The sequence below is a fragment of the Lycorma delicatula genome, chromosome 6 (assembly GCF_047948215.1).
Source record: "Lycorma delicatula isolate Av1 chromosome 6, ASM4794821v1, whole genome shotgun sequence".
Lineage (NCBI taxonomy): Eukaryota > Metazoa > Arthropoda > Insecta > Hemiptera > Fulgoridae > Lycorma > Lycorma delicatula.
The window spans coordinates 89,221,429-89,240,719 of record NC_134460.1 but is presented as its reverse complement, the minus strand read 5'-3'; positions in this window follow the sequence as shown (position 1 = coordinate 89,240,719).

Genomic DNA, 19,291 nt, shown 5'->3' with positions numbered 1-19,291 from the left:
TCAATTGACCTGCGGGATTTTGTTTCCTTTGGAGACCGTAATTCATACTCGAGAATCACGTTGTACACTGAAACAGCAGCACAACTTCTACTTACGTTAGTTTATTAACATCTGAAATCAATGCCGTTTGATTATTCTGTAATTTGTAAGCATTATTCTGTAATTTGTAAGGATTACTCTGTAATTTGTAAGCATTACTCTGCTTTTGTAAGCAGACCGTTTTTAACGGTCAGCTGTGTACCAGTGACCGCGCCATCTGCCGGAAGCGGGGGAACACTCGCCATGCTAGCTGAACGACTTAATAAACGACTGTAATAAACTGTCTGTAATAAACTGTCTGTCCTGTGTCATTGTTGTCGAGCTGCAGCTATGAGAACCATGAGAGATAGGTGGCCTTTTCAAAATGAAAATTTTTCGTTAATAAACTTTTTGTCCTTTCTGTCATGGTTTTCAACATAAGAGGTTATAATCTTATCCCTTCCTTGTATTCCAGTGAAAACCGAAATGCCTTGCAGAAAATCGAATTTGGGCCGTCGCACTCGCCACACAGGATTAAGAAGACTTCTTTCGAATATGACTGAGGAAGAGCGGGCATCCGTACGAGAGAGGAACAGACTAAGCACCATCCAGATACGTAACGTGGGCACCCAGGCTTGAGGATGCACGATTGCGAGCACGTCGTCGCATTCTGCAGCAACAGATTTGTTCCGTTCTCAACGGAATGAATGAGACAGGGTGAGGATAGCTGAAACACGAACCCAAAGAACAGCTGATCTGAATCTGCAATACAATCGTCTTGCGTTTCGGTACAATCCAGCTGTTGATTATAATTCAAGTCTGCATGTTGTTATTGGCCAGATGAGCCATGTCTGTACCTACTGTCAGGCTCTAAAGTTTAATAATGAAACGAAAGGGATGTGTTGCTCTGGCAGAAAAGGCGGAAAAATCAAATTGCCTCAACTTGATGCACCACCAGAGCCAATTGAAGCATTTCCTATCGAACATCAGGAAATATAACTCTGCTTCCAAATGACGTCATTTGGTGCGGAAATCGTGACAGACTCAATTCATGCCAACTTAATCAAAGGGCAAATATATCAAGCTGGCTCCCTGCTCCCGTTCCCAGATAGTGACCATAAATTCCTTCAAATGTACTTCATTGGTGATGATAGAGATGGTCGTTGTGGAATACAGACCTCGCTAAGAAGATCCATTATTTCGCAGCTACCGAAGCTCCTTCACGAAAGGAACAATTTGGTGCGTTTGTTCAAAACGGCAATTGAAATGATCCTATCAGATACCCAGAAGATTGTCATTCACGCAGACAAAACGCCCGCTGGAGAACATGTCCGGAGATATAATGCTCCAACTATAGAAGTAGCAATTGTCATAATCTGAGATCAGTTCCAACCTACAAATATTGTTCTCCATCGAAGAAACGATCGATTGATAAACTTCGCTGTGCCACAGCGAATTGATCTAATTGGGATCAATTATTATTTTGGTTTTCATGCAGAATAAAACATCAGGCACAGTTTGAAGTTTAAAAATAAATAGCGATAGAAAAAAAAATGTTAATCAACATTGGTTGCAAAAAGTTTAGATAAACATAAATTTACAACCTCGAAAAACAAAAATAAATGCCAAAGACAAACGATTAGCTAAAGTTAGCAAAACTTGTATAAAAGCCTGCAAGTAAAAAAATCAACTGCACTGATTGAATCTAATCAAACACAAGATTACAAACGAAACAATGGTATGGTATTTAAGACAGGCTCCGTAAAGTCACAGCCTCTAATCTTTACTACTGAAGAAGTTACCAGCAATTAACTCCAGAATGCTTATAGCAAAACGTTGCCACATTTTATCACTCACAGTGAATAATTAATATTAAATTTTTGTGCAGAATGTTTTAAGTGACTGTACTGCACACCTTAATAATAATAAAAATAGTAAAATAGTAATAATTAATAGTAAAAAATATTATTATTGCTGTAAAGGTTATTATTCTTCAAAGGTTATCAGTAGTAAAGCTTTCTCCAAAATGAAATTTATTTTGAAAATTGCTTTAATAATGATTAAAGAATAATGATTCTAATTGCTTTGTTATATTTTAAAATTTATGATTTATGTAAAACCTTTATGCGGTAACACAATTTCAATAGCATATTTGTAATCAGCAACCAAATTACAATTACGATAACATGTTAGATACAAATCATTTGTTCATTAGAGGCTATATTAAGTTACAATTAGATTATTGAGTATAAAAATATTATATTTATGTTTCAGATACATGAAAGTGAAGGCGTTTGGTTAGCTGGCATCTCTCCCGCCACCACCCCATTCGGTCGCCCTAGAGCATAGACCAAATGTTCCGTGCCAAAAACCGGCTACTGTAAAACAGATTTGCGACTAATGATTTATTCCTAATGCTCCTAGTGAGCTCTCCTATCTTGCGTGAGCGGTTAAGCTGGGTGCCGTACAGCACCCGCTTATGTGTCCCTACCGCTCACTTGTCAAATTAAAACTAGATCGGGGAGGCGCACCCCTTGTTACAAATTAAAACTAAAAACATTACAAGTTAAAAAGACTGCAATTTAAGCCGCCACGCCTCGGTCGCTGTCAGCCAGCTAGTGCCTGTCCACCATTTAAAGCGCTTGGAGCTTTTATTGGCTGGTGGCCAGACATTATTTCGGTTAAGGACTTCCCACAGCTCCGCTAAAGGAATCAATAAATCCCATTTAAATTTAAAATCTAACGATGACTGTTGATCATCGCAACCTCATCGAGGAACCCCCACACGGTCCGACAATGCGGCTCTCGCCACATCGACTCGCCGTTTATGAGCGGCCAGTTTTCCCCGTGACCTCTAAGTTCTAGGGTGGCCCGGTCTCTGCCCCTCCCCCCCCCCCCCCCCGAGAGCAGGGCAGTTGAACATAAGATGTTCGTTCGACTGGACCTCCCCGCAGACGCGTAACTCATCAGCCGCGAGGCGAAACCTAAACAGATATTGCACAAATTCACATGGTTTGTGAGCAATTGGGCACCCGACGCCCTTAAAAATGAATTCGAGGCATACCATCCCCCCCAGATCCTGTATAAATTTCGTGGTGTGCCATTCATGCTGCCATGCATCCATCGCGAGGCTCCATAGCCTCTTCCGCAGGCGGGAAATGGGCAACTGAACGAAATTTGGACCCGGTGCATTGTGATAGTGATAGTGGTTCCGCTCCGGTTCTAGCCCGGCTCGAAACCGCATCCAAAATACCTAGGTTTCCCGACCTCTTCGCAACTTCCACATGGCTGCTCGAACTTTCACCACTAAATCGATTGGGAGAGCCTTTCCCAATACGGTAGTAGCCTCGTAGGAGGTTGTTTTAAAAACACCAGTGCATACTATTAAGGCTCTGCGCTGGGCACTCCTTAAATTTTGAAGCAGTGCTCTATTTCTATCCAACCTATGCGCCCAGACTGGCGCCGCGTATGCGATCATACTCTCGAAGACACCTCGGTACACAAAGTACATTTGGCGACCCGACAGCCCGTAGTCTTTCCGAGCAATCCTTCTAAGTTTGTGCATCACAGAGACAGCGTTCGCCGCAACTTGCTTAATGTGGTTGCTAAAAAGCAACTTTCATCAAAAACACCTAGGTACTTATGAACCCTTGCTCGGCATATATAAATTGGAAATAAACGTCCGGGTCCATTGACACAATTGCTAGGCGCAGTGGTCACCCAGATGATTTGACAACAAAAAACGAACCCACAAAAATAAATGTGTATTCTGGTTCTATAAGCACAAATTGTAACAGTTGATAAATGGACAGACATCGGTATAATTATTCTCTCATAAAATTAAACAAGATAAGTATAGTTGAATAGATGAGTTCTTATCTGTTTACTCTCCACTGTAAATTAGTATGTCCAGAGTAAAAAAAATCCCTGATAAGTCTTAAAGAATAAGACTTTTATCAGGGATTTTACTAAACACACATACATTTACTAAACTACACATCAAACACAATTTTCTCTTACTTTTACACTTGATGGTACTGCGACATCTTATGAAACGCAACTGTAATCTAAGGTGGGAACTATCATGGGTGAATGGCTCTACGTAGCGAGTCTCGAACGATGTCCTCTGGGCACCAGGGCAAACCCGGTTGTATTTAGTTTTAGCTCCAATACGCGTGCGCTCTGCTGGAGTTGTCCATTATGTCGCCGGTACTCGTGGGACCAAAACCAACAATAAATTCTATGATGGTTGGTGTTCCATCTGAAAAAACCACCAATTTTAGTCTTGTAAAAAGGCCTCGGTCAGCTTCGTCTGACGAGGATAATGTTACTACAGAAGACAAGGGTAATTTCAAATATAAGAAAGTTCGTTTTGTTGTTCTTCGGAATAATCAGGAGGCTGGCTCCCTTATAGGAGCCGACAGTGTCTCTTATACTGACATTCAATCTCCCTGTTCCACCAGAGAAGATTAAAGTGGGTTACCTCTCGGTTCGGGTACGACCATTCTTACCCAAATCACGGCGATGTTTCAGATGCCAAGGATATTGTCATACTACAACATCTTGCTCGAAAACTGAGATCTGTGCTCACTAACTGCAAAGAAGGTGAAAAATGTGCGAACTGCAGTGGTTCACATACAGCCCACTCCCGAGATTGCCCAACCTTTAAAGAAGAAAAGATAATTCTCAAAATCTGTACTGAGCAGAAGCTATCTTTCCCGGCTGCATGCAGAGAATATAAAAAATAACTCACTGAACCTGGTTAAACCAGTTGTAACTTTTGCCACCGTTACATCGGGTGGAATGATTGCTAATATGATATTAGGAATCGACGGCAGGCGCTACGCAAATTTAATCGTAGGGCCTAAATCTAAATTTATACCGCAGGGCTAGAGCGGTATGCCGTCGTGTATTTTTGAACGCTAAGAGGAATTCGTGGACGAAATACGTGAACACTATCTCACGCACTACTTCCACGTCTACTGTGTGGAATTTTCGGATCTATTCTCGGTCTTATTGAAGGAGAACTTTCATCATCTTCGGCTGTGGCAAATACGTTAGCAAAATCTTTCTGCTCTGTGTCTCACTTCATCGTATAATAACGATATTCAAAGGTACAAGATACAGATTAAACATTGGTGATTCGGTTGGTGAATTAAACGCCCCATTCGTATTTAAGGAACTGTTACACGCGCTTAAAAACTCACGTGACACTTTCCCTGGACCGGACAACATTCGCCTTGGTATGCTTTCACAACTTCCTAATTCGGCACTACAACATCTTAATATATACAATGGTTTATTCTCCGAATAAATCTTCCCACCGGGCTGGTCAGAAGCATTTATTATACCAGTACTAAAACTTGAAGACAAAACCAACCCCTCAAGCTACCGCCCTATTTCTTTAACAAGCGTTTTGTGTAAAATAATGGAGAGAATGGTAAACCGCCGGCTTACATGGTACTTGGAGAAGACATTGCTTTTTATCTTCAGAAGTGTGGTGATCTTCCATTGACAATTTAGTGTCAATTGGAAAAAGCCATACAAAACGCTTTCCTAAACCGCCAGCACCTCGTTGCTATCTTCTTTGATATACAAAAGGCGTACGACACGGCACGGCGACATTGTATTAACACCCTCAAGGAATGGGTTATCAAGGGCAATATGCTGTTTTTATCCGGGGATTCTTAAATCACCGAACGGACGTTTCGTGTTCGTGTGGACGATTCGCTCTCAGGTAGTGTCATCGAGAATGGAGTGCCTCAAGGTAGTGTATTAAGTACCACCTTATTTTCTGTAAACAGTATTACCAATTGTGTGCAGGCTCCTGTCTCATGATCTTTATTTGTTGACGATTTTGCTATTTACATTGCAAACCGTTCATTGCGAACACCCACAGAAGAGAGACTACTACAGAACACTATATTTCACCTTGAAGCTTGGTCCAGGATATTACTGGTTTCACATTTTCACCTCAACAAAACAAAATGTGTAGTCTTTTCTTCCCTTGAAACCCTCTATTCCGCAAGTTTTTCTGAACGGAGGGTTTATTGCTATCTCTCCTTACGTCAAGTTTTTAGGTTTATTTTTCGATAGCCGTCTTACTTGAGTCAAACATACAAAAGAATTAAAAACAATATGTTCCAAACTTTTAGATATGATGCGAGTCATAACTGGGGAGCCGATCGGTCATGTATGATACGTTTTTACTATTCCTTTGTTCGTTCCCGTTTAGATTATGGTTGTCGCCTACTCTTCCGCTCGTCAAACCATGCTTAAAATGCTGGATGGTGTACATCATGCTTTCCATCGGCTTGCGCAATCTTAATTTGCTCGTATCAAAGGACAGCCAAATCACCCGGCTTTTGACTCGGTCCTTAGAAATCCTAACTTAGTAAAGTATGAGGACCGTCAACGTTGTACTGCACCTGTAGGTGTCCGTACCCCACGTTTGCTGCAGCATATAAATTTTGACACACCGTCATTCTTTCCATCGTATCCGTGTTCATATCCTCCGTGGGGAATAAACTTTATAAATTTTACTTTTGACCTTACGACATACAATAAACAATCAACACTACCTACTGTCTTCAAGCAAATGTTTCAGTGTGTTCTCTCCAACATGAACCCAGACACGGTGGTATATACTGATGGATCGAAAGAAAACAATACCGTTGGTTATGCGTTTGTTGACAATGAAAGAACTTATATATTTGGTATACCCGGTATTATGAGTGTGTTTACTGCTGAACTATATGCAATAAATAAAGCTCTAAATATCATTAACCCTAAATATAGAAACATTCTTATTTGCAGTGACTATTCCAAACCTATCGTCATGGAAATTAACAATGCAATTGCACAGAAGTAAGGTTTTGCTGGGTCCCTAGCCACGTAGGGATTCCAGGTAATGAACATGCAGATTCCGCTGCCAAAGAAGCATGTAATCAGGCTTCTTTCACCACCCGAGTTGCTACTTCTGATCTTATTAATTGTGTAAAACAATCACTGAGAGAAAAGTGGCAACGTGACTGTACGGCTACCATTGATAATAAACTCCGGCAGATTAAAGATTTTGTGTTGCCATGGAACTCCTCATGCAGAAACACTCGGCGTGAGGAAGTAATCCTCTGTCGATTGCGGATAGTACATACGAGGGTCACACACGAGTACCTGATGTCAGGAGGACACTCACCCCTATGCGCACGATGCAACTGCCGCATGACTGTGCACCACATACTCTTAGATTGCATATGTTATGCGGTGTTGCGTCGTAAATTTAATGTACCCAGAAACATTCGTGGTGTTTTGTACAATGATGATGAAATTTTTATAACAAATTTATAGTCGTTGACAGGTAGAAGGAAAAATTGTGTAGGCAGGCTACGTTTGGAATATGTAAAACAAATTGTTAGGGATGTAGGATGTAGAGGGTATACTGAAATGAAACGACTAGCACTAGATAGGGAATCTTGGAGAGCTGCATCAAACCAGTCAGATGACTGAAGACAAAAAAAAAAAGTCGTGTATATTTTTTATGCTGAAAAATTTTTTAATGAGTTTGTTTTTATTTTATTTTTTTGGTTCTGGGTTTTTGATAGGGAGCCTTTTAAACTCCCTATCGGAATTTGTTAAATTTTATATAGTTTTCGGGCAATTGGGAATAGCATAGCCAGGCCTGGTGAGGCTCCTCCTTGGTGTTTTGAGGCAGGCACCCCCAAAGCTGAGTAAGTGCTTAAATGCTGATCTGGCTCCAGATGGGGGGGGGAGGGGGGTACAGTGAGATAGGAGAAAAAAAGGAGAAAAAAATCATAACTCGGTAGTACAAAATGCTGTCTGAACCAAAGTAAACTATGCAACTATTAGTTTGACCTATGTGAAACAGTATAATGTCAAATATGATTAATAACATTAATTTTAATCACGAAATGTTACCCTCATCTCATTATATTTATTTAAATCTTTAGCTGGAACATCTCTTAAATATTTAACAATTAATTCTGAAAAATCAGTACAGCAATTAATATTTCTGAATGATAGCTTTATGAATCTCAGTGGATTTTTTATCGTTACAGTTAGATGTAGCTCTAGCTCTAATTGCAATATGCTTTGCAATTATTTTCATACTATTGCAAGATTATTTTCATACTTTGTTTTTTTTTATATATAACCTTACAATGCATTTTTTTTTAATTTTTAGAAAAAAAATCTCCGTTGGAGTTGCCAAATGGCTACTTCATGCACTAGTAGACACATAGACCTGATATTTTCCCTAATCTGGATCTAGGTACATAAAGGATGCAGTTAACATCATTCCAGTTCACATCATATTGTTAATTTTGGTTATATACTGAATTTCTTTCACTTTAAAATCTTTCACTAATTAAAAATTTTATTTAAAATTAACATTAAATCATTTATTTTTCAACTATATGTTATAGAATTTAATTTTATATATTATAAAATTTAATATTATTATTTAAATTCAATGTGCTCCATCCAATGATCAAAACGGTCTAATGAATTTCAGCAGGTGTTTCTGTAGTTCTTCTTGGTTTCTTTTTAGTTGATTCTATATTTTTATTTGATGGTCAACCTCTACTTGACCATCAAATTTTTTTTTTAAAAAAGACATTTTTCCCTTTTTACAGAGGACTTAGCCAATTCCAATTTGAATTCTAATAAACTCATATGTTTTGTTGATGAGGAAGCAGCATCTTTGAAGACTTTGGAATATCAAAATCCAGGAATTCACAACCTGTCATATCTAAAATATGATAAAAAAATTCTAAGGTACCATTTTCTTGTTCTCATAATGATTCGCAATCTGCCTATCAGACTATTTGTAAGGTCAAAACACCACCCATATGTTTATTATAAATATGACATTAGGACAATCTACTTTCTCATACTTCTATGTTTTCTTGTTATAACGTTTCACTTGTTTTACTGGATCAGAACCAGCAAAAGATCGTCAAGCTACGTTAGAGAGTTCAGTACCATTAAGGTCTGCAACAAACTCTACTGTTGTACCAAGTGGTTTACTTTTTAGTTGGTCATCAGATTGCAATTTACATGGTTTTATTCTGTTTCGTCTTACTGTACCTAATGAGAGAATTCCTTTAGTTTCTAAATATATCATTAATGGTACACTAGTGTAATAGTTATCATGTTTATGGTTATGGTTTTCAGGAACTGGATGGGTAAGCCTCACAACTATATTACTAGATGCTACCCAATATGGTTCATCTGCCCTCCTGAAGATATTGTCATTCTCCTGTCCCGAATAAACTTCAAAATTATACACATTAGTAATGGGAAGAATCGTGAACGAGTAGTCGTTCCTTCGATTCGAATCTTTATACTAAACGAAAGAATCGAGAATCAATCGGTTTGCAGGAGAATCCGATTCTTTTTACGGTTCTTAACAATGAAATTGATAGGCGACGGGAAACCAAATCTTTCTCAATTACGATTCGATTCATAGCAATCTTTCTTATGCATAGCTTGTAGTGGGGGATCCTACTACCATACGAAATATCACTAATGTTTATTGACATTCGGCACATTTATTACTTCCGATTATAAAATATTTTCATTAACTGTGCTATTTAACCGAGTTAATCTTAAACAATTAAATTAAACAATTGTTAGTTCCAATATCACAAAAATATAATGAAAAATAATATTAAATATTAAGCAAAATAAATAATTAGTTAATACCTATTTTATGTAAAATTTTTTTTTTTCAAAATTCTTTGATCTAAGTCTATTTCGCCTTTCTGTTATTAACTGTCCCGATTTTGAAAAAAATCGTTCACAGGGAACAGAGGTTGCAGGAATGCAAAGTCTAGTTTATGCAATCTTGGATAAATTAACCGCCTTTCTTTCCACCAAAGAGAGGATTTTGTGTTCTTGAGAGATGAGACATTCATTTATATATTTTTCTAGCTTTAATATTCCTGCTATTGAAAGGTTGAATTAGTTAAAATTGGCGTTCCTTTTTTAACAAAATCTTCTCATTCAGTTGAAATGGAAGGTTCAATAATTTCTGGTTCGGTTTCAAACCCATCTCCTTGTTCCATCTGAATACTTCGACAAAACTTTATGTGAAAGTTTTGTGTAGGCATTTTGGAAGATCTTTAAAGCCTTGTTTTTTAAAGCGAGGATCTAATAGCATGCTTTCAAGCAAAATAATTATTTTCAACATCCTTAAATCTGTGTTGCAGTTGGTCTAACATCTTGTTACATACTTTTAACGATTTCAGAATTCTGAGTAGAAGATTTAATGTACGTGCCAATAAACAGATTTTTGAAATAGTGACAGTTTTATGAGAACTTATTTCAATAGTTATCTCTTCAAACAATTTCAATAATTTGCACATTTCAGCTATAACTGTCCAATCATCAAACGATATATTATTTAGAATAGGATTAACCAAAGCGATAGTCGAAATTAGTGGTTCTTTTGTTTCTAATAATCTATTAAACATGTGCTGGAGTGAGTTCCATCAGGTAGGCACTTCCTGTTTTAATTTTAATTCTTTCAAATTCATTTGTCGCTGCATTTTTTGCGGTTTGTAGGCAGCATGAGAACTTCGTTTAAAAAATTCGACAATTGCCTAAGATTTTACAATTGTTTTTACTTCAGACACTGCTGCTTGGACAATTAAATTAATTGTATGGGCTAATTAAGGAATATGGCGTAGCTGACAATTGCGAATAGCAGCTTTTAAATTTGCTGCACTGTCACTAACAAACGTTCCTATTTTGTCAGTAATCAGAGAGCAGCATTCAGATCAAGCCGTGCACACCCTATTTTAGAGAAAAATTTACATATCATGCACCATTTACAAGCAAAAATCACATATTTCACACTCTTTTGCAATCGCTATTTTCTTATTAATCATTCTTTACTGAACATTTGCAAAAACAATTTCGTATATGTGGAATGTAACAAAAAATAAAATCATGTTCAACGTTAAAATAAACATTATATTCAATGTTATTGTAAATAAAGATTTTCAAACAGCTGGCTTGATGCTAAATGTATCTATATGTAGTTCATTCATACGAATTAACAATTATTCTCAGACCAGTCGAACCAAAACCCTTATTACGTTCGGTTCCATCTAATGTTTCGCTTTCCGTCCACGATATGCGTTTGTATTTCGATATTACCAATTGAGCGATTTTCATTCCCCTTTGCACCGTAAATTCTTTATCGCCCAAATTTATAAGACCGATTTTAATTTCACCGCGATAATCAGCATCGACCGTGCCTGGTGAATTCACAACTGTAATGCCATAGCTCATCGCCATACCCGATCTAGGTCTTATTTGCGCTTCATACTTTTTAGGCAGCGATATAGCATTGCCGGTCGCGATTATTTTTATTTCGCCCGGTTTTAAAATCGTTTCGATCGTTGAAACTAAACCGGCGCTTTGTCCGGTAGCGTATTTAAGAAAATCAACGAAATTATTAAATTCTTAATTTTAAAAACTTCCATTTGAAACGTCTATATTGTAAAATAAACAATTAAATGCAAATAATCTATTGAGGGGAAAAAATTATATTTATTTATTGTATATGTCTCTTCAGATTAGCGAGACATTGCAAAATACATTAAATCTGTTGATGAAACAGCAGGTTTGATGATAAATGTATCTACATGTAAGTCATTCAAACGAATTAAATAACATAGAGCACGTGCAAGATATCATGGGGATTCCCTCGTCTGTAGCACTGACCTTTGTTCGCACATGCGCAATAGCATATTTCATAACACGAATACAATATTATAGAGTACTTTATTCATTTATTATATAGCAACCGCTAAAAAGCGAGCTAGATTAGCTGTCTGTGACGCGAATTCTTTCATAATTTTAGAAAATGCGTTTAAAAATAATTCAATCACATATTATTATAAAAATGGAGACGAAACAATTAAAGATATTAAACTGTAAAAGAAATTGCGTTCTCAACATCTCAAAATCACAGGTAACAACAGATGCTGTAAAATTTAATATATTGTTAGAATGTACATAAGAAAATAAATCTCATTAAAACGCTGTATTCACAATGAAAGTCAGACACCAAAACCGGATGGAAATATAATGAAATTAAAAGGTACGAAAATCCGTTTCCAATGCCTGTTGTAGCATACGCCGATTTTGAATCCAACGCCGTGTCATCCAACGTATACAAAATCAAATAGTTATACTACCCATGTGCACGAACCGATGAGTTACTGTTTGTATTTCGTTTTGTCACGAATCGGTTTTCGATAAAATAAAACAGTCCTCCCACAAGAACCTGTACTTTATAGAGGCGAAAAAGCGGCTGAAAATTTCATAAATATTCTATCAATCTCAAGAATCAAGTTGCAATGACACCTCTTTCCGTCGATGAACAAAGAAAATTCGACAACGCTAAGCGATGTGAAATGTGTAATGCAGGATTCGGTTTAAATTGCAAAAAAGTTCGCGATCATTGTCACTTAACCGGTCCGGTCGTTATCGAGCCGCGTTATGTAATAGCTGCAATTTATGCAGACAAGCACAAAATACGATACCGATATTCATTCATAATTTAACCGGTTACGACTCTCATTTCATTATAAGACAGCTGGATTACGATAGAGAGGATATAAACATCATACCTAAAACCACCGAACAATACACAATGTTTACGAAACGGATGTCTGACGTTTTAAGCGTAAAATTCGTAGACACTTCAGTTTATGGCCTCGAGTTTGGAAATATTAGCGTCCAATTTACCAAAACAATCATTTAATCACGTCGAACAACACTTTGCAGCTGACGATTTACCAATGGTCACGAAAAAGGGCGTGTACCCTTACGAATATACTGATTCGTGGTCGAAATTGGATGAAACACAGCTGCCGTCGAAATAAAAATTTTACAGCTCCCTTACCGATTCGCATATTACCGATGAATATGAACATGCGAAAATATTATGGGACCATTTTAAATGTAAAACGTTGGGCGAATACAGCGATGTATATTTAAAATGCCATGTGCTGTTGTTGGCTGACGTTTTCGAGAATTTCAGATCCCTATGTCTACGAGAATACCGCCTTGATGCTGCGCACTATATTTCAGCACCCGGTTTAGCTTTCGACGCCATGCTATATAAAACCCGCGTTGAATTGGAACTGTTCACAGACGTCGACATGTACATGTTTATCTAATCTGGCATCAGAGGCGGCATTTCAACTTGTGTGTAAAAACATGCTGTAGCAAATAATAAATACCTCTTAAACTACAACCCCGACGCCCCCAGTAAATATATAGCTTACGTTGACGCCAATAACTTATATGGGTTCAGTATGAGTCAGCCTTTACCATACGGCAACTTTAAATGGGTGGATAAAGAGTATTTATATACAATTTTAGATTCTATAATGAATCATCCAAACGATGCGACAAACTTGCACGATCATCATAACGATTTGCCGTTTCTATCTGTGTCGGAAGCACCGCCTGGTTCAAACTGGAGAAAATTATTGACCACTCTCGACGATAAAACAACTACGTCTGCCACTATGTAGTGCTCAAGCAGGCTATATTGAACGGGTTGATTGTAAATCAATTGCGCAATATATTGTCCTTTGATCAGAAAGCGTGGCTAAAGAGATATATAGATTTGAAACTGAAAACCGAAAAAGAGCCGCAAAAGATTTCGAAAAAGACTTTTTCAAACTGATGAACAATTCCGTGTTCGGTAAAAGTATGGAAAATGTGGGCTTTATATAGGATCACAGTAAAACCGTATGTACGATTTTCATTACAAGTTATGAAGCCAAAATACGGATCTAAAATCTCTCTGCTGTACATTGATACGGATAGTTTCATCTACGACATTGAAACCGACGATTTTTACGGCGACATGCGAAGTGATCAGTTTCAACATTTCGATACGTCAGATTATCCGAAAGACCATCCGAATTATTCTGTGAAAAATAAAAAAGTACTGGTTTACTGACGAAGTAAACGGAAATCAATTAGTAAATCAATCATATCAAATCAAATAGAAATCAATCATCGAAGTAAATCGTCGTATTTATCGGATTGAGATCGAAAATGTACACATTAAAACGGCAAACGATAAAATTACGAAAAAAGCAAAAGGTGTAAAAAAAAAAATATAGTCCAAAAAAGTATTACGTTTGACGATTGTAAAGCATGTCTTGACGATTCAGATTTGGAAACTTACAAGACTAGGACGCTCTTCAGAACGAGGAAACATAACATAAACACGAATAAAGTAAAGTAAATATAAAGAATAAAGTAAAGTAAAGTAAAGTTACGAATAAATTAGCGCTGTTGAACTACAATGACAAACGGGTGGCTGTAGATAATACGCTGACTTGGGGTCATTACAATATGCCGTTAGAATTGAAGCGTTAGAATCGATTTTGTTAATTAGTTGATCGTATTTTATTATTTTCAACAACGACGCAATTACGCGATAAGAGTTCTAAATCTACATTTCATATGCAATGAAATCAACTTAATATGCAATGTCAATACCACATGTAAATTCTATGTCATGGGTAACTATGTCCATTATTCATTTTCTTTAATCCATTATATACTATATAAAGTTCTTTATTTTTATTGAATTCGTCCAAATCCGATTCTGTAAGATTATTAAATTTTTGTGGTAAAAATATTTTCCCGAATCCTTCAATTGACGCAATAATCGATTTACCGTTTCTTAACTCCTTTAACTTTAAATTCATAAACTCCATCTTTTCAATTTTATATTCCTTATTACAGGTCAATTCACCGATATTTTTAATAGTATTGCTATAATTTAAGCTATTCAATTTATCGAAGATATTAGACATTTTTATGATTCTATATATAAAAGTAATGAAACTTAAAATTAGTATTTTATTGGTAATCCACCGGGTTGGTTGATTTGAATGCTAGATCGTGGATACCGGTGTTCTTTGGTGGTTGGGTTTCAATTAACCACACATCTTAGGATTGGTCGAACTAAGAATGTACAAGACCACACACACTTCATTTACACTCATACATATCATCCTCATTCATCCTTTGAAGTATTATCGATAAACGGTAGATACCGGAGGCTAAACAGGAAAAAGAAAGGAAAGTATTTTATTGGTGTTAAAAAATATTTGTTTAAATGTGAAATGAGTTTGTTATGAACAGATGACAACTATTTGGTATTTTTTGCCTTAATACATTATTGTTTTTTTTCTTCTTTTAAGTACGAGCATGTCCATTAAAGCTATTTTAGCAAAAGAACTCCACAAGCCTTAGACGCAATTATACAACCAGAAATATGAATTGAAAAGTCTAAATGACTTAGTCCAAGCAGACATAGTCGAAATGATACCTTATTCACGACAAAACAACGGCTACAAGTACTTTTGACGGTTATCGATTGTTTTAGTAAGTTTGCATACGATATACCGTTAAAGAAGAAGACTGGTATAGAAGTCGCAGTCGCTTTGCATCCGATATTCGCAAATCACAAGATGAAACATTTTCAAACAGATCAGGGGAAAGAATTTTATAATCCGCAAGTTAAAGCCCTTTTGAAACAGTACAACATAATCACTATTATACATATTCAGATAAAAAAGCCGCCGTAGTTGAAGCGTTTTAATAGGACGCTAAATACGAAAATGTTTACCAAATTTACAGAACACGAACTATAAATGGATTAATATGTTACAAAATCTCGTCGATGAATACAATATACGGTGCATTCGGCTACAAAATTTAAACCGAAAGATGTAAATAAAAAAAATGAACAAGTTCTCGCAAATTTATATAAAAAATACGACAGGAAACCGAATATTGTAAAGATTAAATTTAAGTCGACGATCCGATTCGTATAAGCAAACATAAAAAAATATTCGACAGCGGTTATTTACCCAATTGGACGAATGAAATATTCAAAATACGCACTGTTAACTCGGAATCTCGACCCTTAACCTATGAACTGATCGATTCCAGAAATGAAATTCTAAAAGGTCGAACACGAATTGCAAAAAACAAAACACAAAAACATACATCAAATTGAGAAAATTCTCAAAAGAAAAGGCAATAAAGCCTATGTAAAATGGTTAGGTTTTGATAAATCTTACAATTCATGGATAGATTTGAATGATGTAGTGTGAATATATTGTTACGTGGAAAAATTTTTTTTTCATAATATAGATTCGATTATAATGTTGGAATTGTTTTGGTAATTTTGATTTAACTGGTGTTTTGGATATGATTTTCAATATTTCATGACAAATGAAATGATGTTGTATATATAGAGATGCCTCCATTTTGTATAAAACAGCACTGTTTTATCCGTATGATTTTGACATAAGATAACAAATTTCACAACTTATCAAACCTGGAATGTTAATCCAGAATTGGGTTACTATGAATACAGTGAAAACGATCAGGTTCCACAACCGGAAGCGATTCAACCACATTCAATAATGGTATTCTACGACGTAATAAAACAATATCGGTGATTATTTTTCGACAGGTCGTCACAATAAAATTGATTGCTTCTATCTGGCGCAAACGTATTCGAAAATACCAAAACAACTCGTGCGGGACAATTCAATTTTCTAATTCTGTTCAGACAAGACTGTTTAAATTTACAACACATTTACGATGAACACGAAAACATCGACATGTCCTTTGACGATTTTAAATCTTTATGCGAACATGTTTGGAACGCGAATCGGTATGGTTTTCTAGTTATCGATAAAGAAAGCGATAAAAATAAGGGTCGCTATCGGAACGGTATGGATAAATTTATCATCATGCTATATTGCTATATTGAATGCAGCGTTGAACGCGAATAGATTATTTGTTTCATTTTTTATTTTTATTTTTATATATAGAACAATGTATAAGAAGGAAAAAGAAATAGTGGAAATTGATAGATTGGATAAAGATTTTAAACGTAAACATGCAGCTTTCATATTGGGTTTACCCGAAGAGGAAGCTTTGTTCGCTAAACGTTTCAAACCGATAATCGAACCGATCCAAGAAATTAGAGAAAAAATAGATAAACCAAAACCGTCTCCTCTACCTCCGACCGATGGAGAAATTGATATAAAAGTAGGACGCGAATTGGGCGATAGACTGATAAGTAATTTAGAGAAACATCAGTATATTGGAACAAGATTTAGAACTTTCAGATGATCATTTCTAACGAACTGATATCCATAATTAAAGAATTGAAACAAGTTGAATTTGAAGAATAGATTATTTGTTATAATTTTTATTTTTGCAAATATAGAAATGTCACGATTAAGATTAGGTCGTTAATGGACGTCGAACAGCGGGAAAACAAGGGCCTCCTGGGGAAGGTTTTTCGTTGACTAGTGATGGAAATTATGATATAAATCACCATAGATTGTGCAACGTGTCCGATCCTATTGATGATGCGGATGTGTTGAATCTGCGTCGAACCAAAAGTATGTTTGATGAATACACAATCAATCTGTATGAGAGGTTTATAGGTTTGGAAAGATACTTTACAATTTATAAATGATGAAAACATCAAGCTATAGATATATAGATGATGCGATAGAGACGGTCATTAAGGAAGTTTCGGAAGCGATTCATAAAAACAATATTGATGACATAAAAATAAATTTGGTTCATCATGATGAATAATGTATTTGAATGAAAAAATAATTAAAAATAAAAAAATTAAAAAAAAAAAAGGTGAAGAAGAAATATTTCCAAGAAAAAGGGTGGACGCGGTATAATCGGGTCAGTAATCAATAAGGCTGTAGATTTATTACAGTTTGAAGCTCATATTCCAGGTTACAATTATTGCGGTCCGGGCACGAACTTGGATAAGAGGTTGAAGCGTGGTGATAGAGGCATAAATAAATTAGATGAGGTGTGTAAACTGCACGATATAGCTTATTCGAAATATTCAGATAATAAAACAAGATCTCAAGCCGATAAAGCACTTGCCGAACGGGTGTGGAAACGTGTGCGGAAACGTGTGCTCGCGCCAGATAGCAGTTTGACTGAAAGAGCGGCCGCCTACGCAGTAACTAACGCGATGAACTTAAGTCCAAATTTGGCGGTCGATTGAGATTGAAGAAAGGCAGTGGTACGGCTAAGAAAAAATAAATAATCGATTCAATACCACATCGCGCTTTATACGATCGCGAAATGATTGAATACGCGAAACATTCAATTCCACATTTCCGCGGTGTTTTTATGTTGGGACGCTTTACCGAAAAAGATTTGGAAAAATGAATGCTCGACAGTGAATTTAGACACCTCAAAGAGCCGCGGTACGCATTGGGTTTGTTCCGAAAAATCGATAAAAATGTTATTTTGATAGCATAGGCGATGCGCATCCGCCTCCAGAACTGATGAATTATTTCAGAAACTCCAACGTAACGTACAATTACAATAGATATCAAACCGACGATGATGTGATTTGCGGTTGATTATGTTTAGAATTTTTATCCAAATAAATTATACGTTTTTTGTTTTTTATTTTTTGTGAATAGATATGTCGTGTCTGTCATGTCTTATCGATTGATGGTAACAGTTCAATGATTAAACAATCATTTTTTCCTCCAATCGACCTTTCAAAAGGCCAATACGAATAGGGGTTTCAAATGGTTGATGACCGCCAACACTATCCTGAACGTCGAGGAAAACAAAAATAATAAATTTTGTTTCGCTTTGGAAAAGGATGTCAAAAAAGATGAAAATAATTATGTGACAAAAAGCAATACATAACAATACCAACAGGTAGTTATGAAATTGAAGTTATCAGTAACTATATACAGAATAAAATGAATCAAATTAATCAAACCCTCACATTGCGAGCAAACCCAAATACGTTACAGTGTGAAATTAAAAGCACCGTATGGATAGATTTTTCGGATACAGATTGCAGTATCGGCAGGCTGTTTGGCAATGGGCCGAGAGTTCTCAAAGCGAATGCGACGCATCATTCGGATGAAATAATAAATATCAATCTCGTGAATGTAGTACGTGTGAAATGTAACATTATTTCGGGTAGTTATAGAAATGAAAATCACGACCGCATTTTATATGAGTTTCCGGTGAGTGTAGATCCGGGCGATATGATTGAAGAGTATCCTCCTTATATTGAATTTCTACCGGTAGATGTGAGAGCAATTTACGATTTAGTTATATCGTTGACCGATGAAAATGATAATTTATGTTTGTTTTGAAAGAATCAAGGACCCATCGGAGT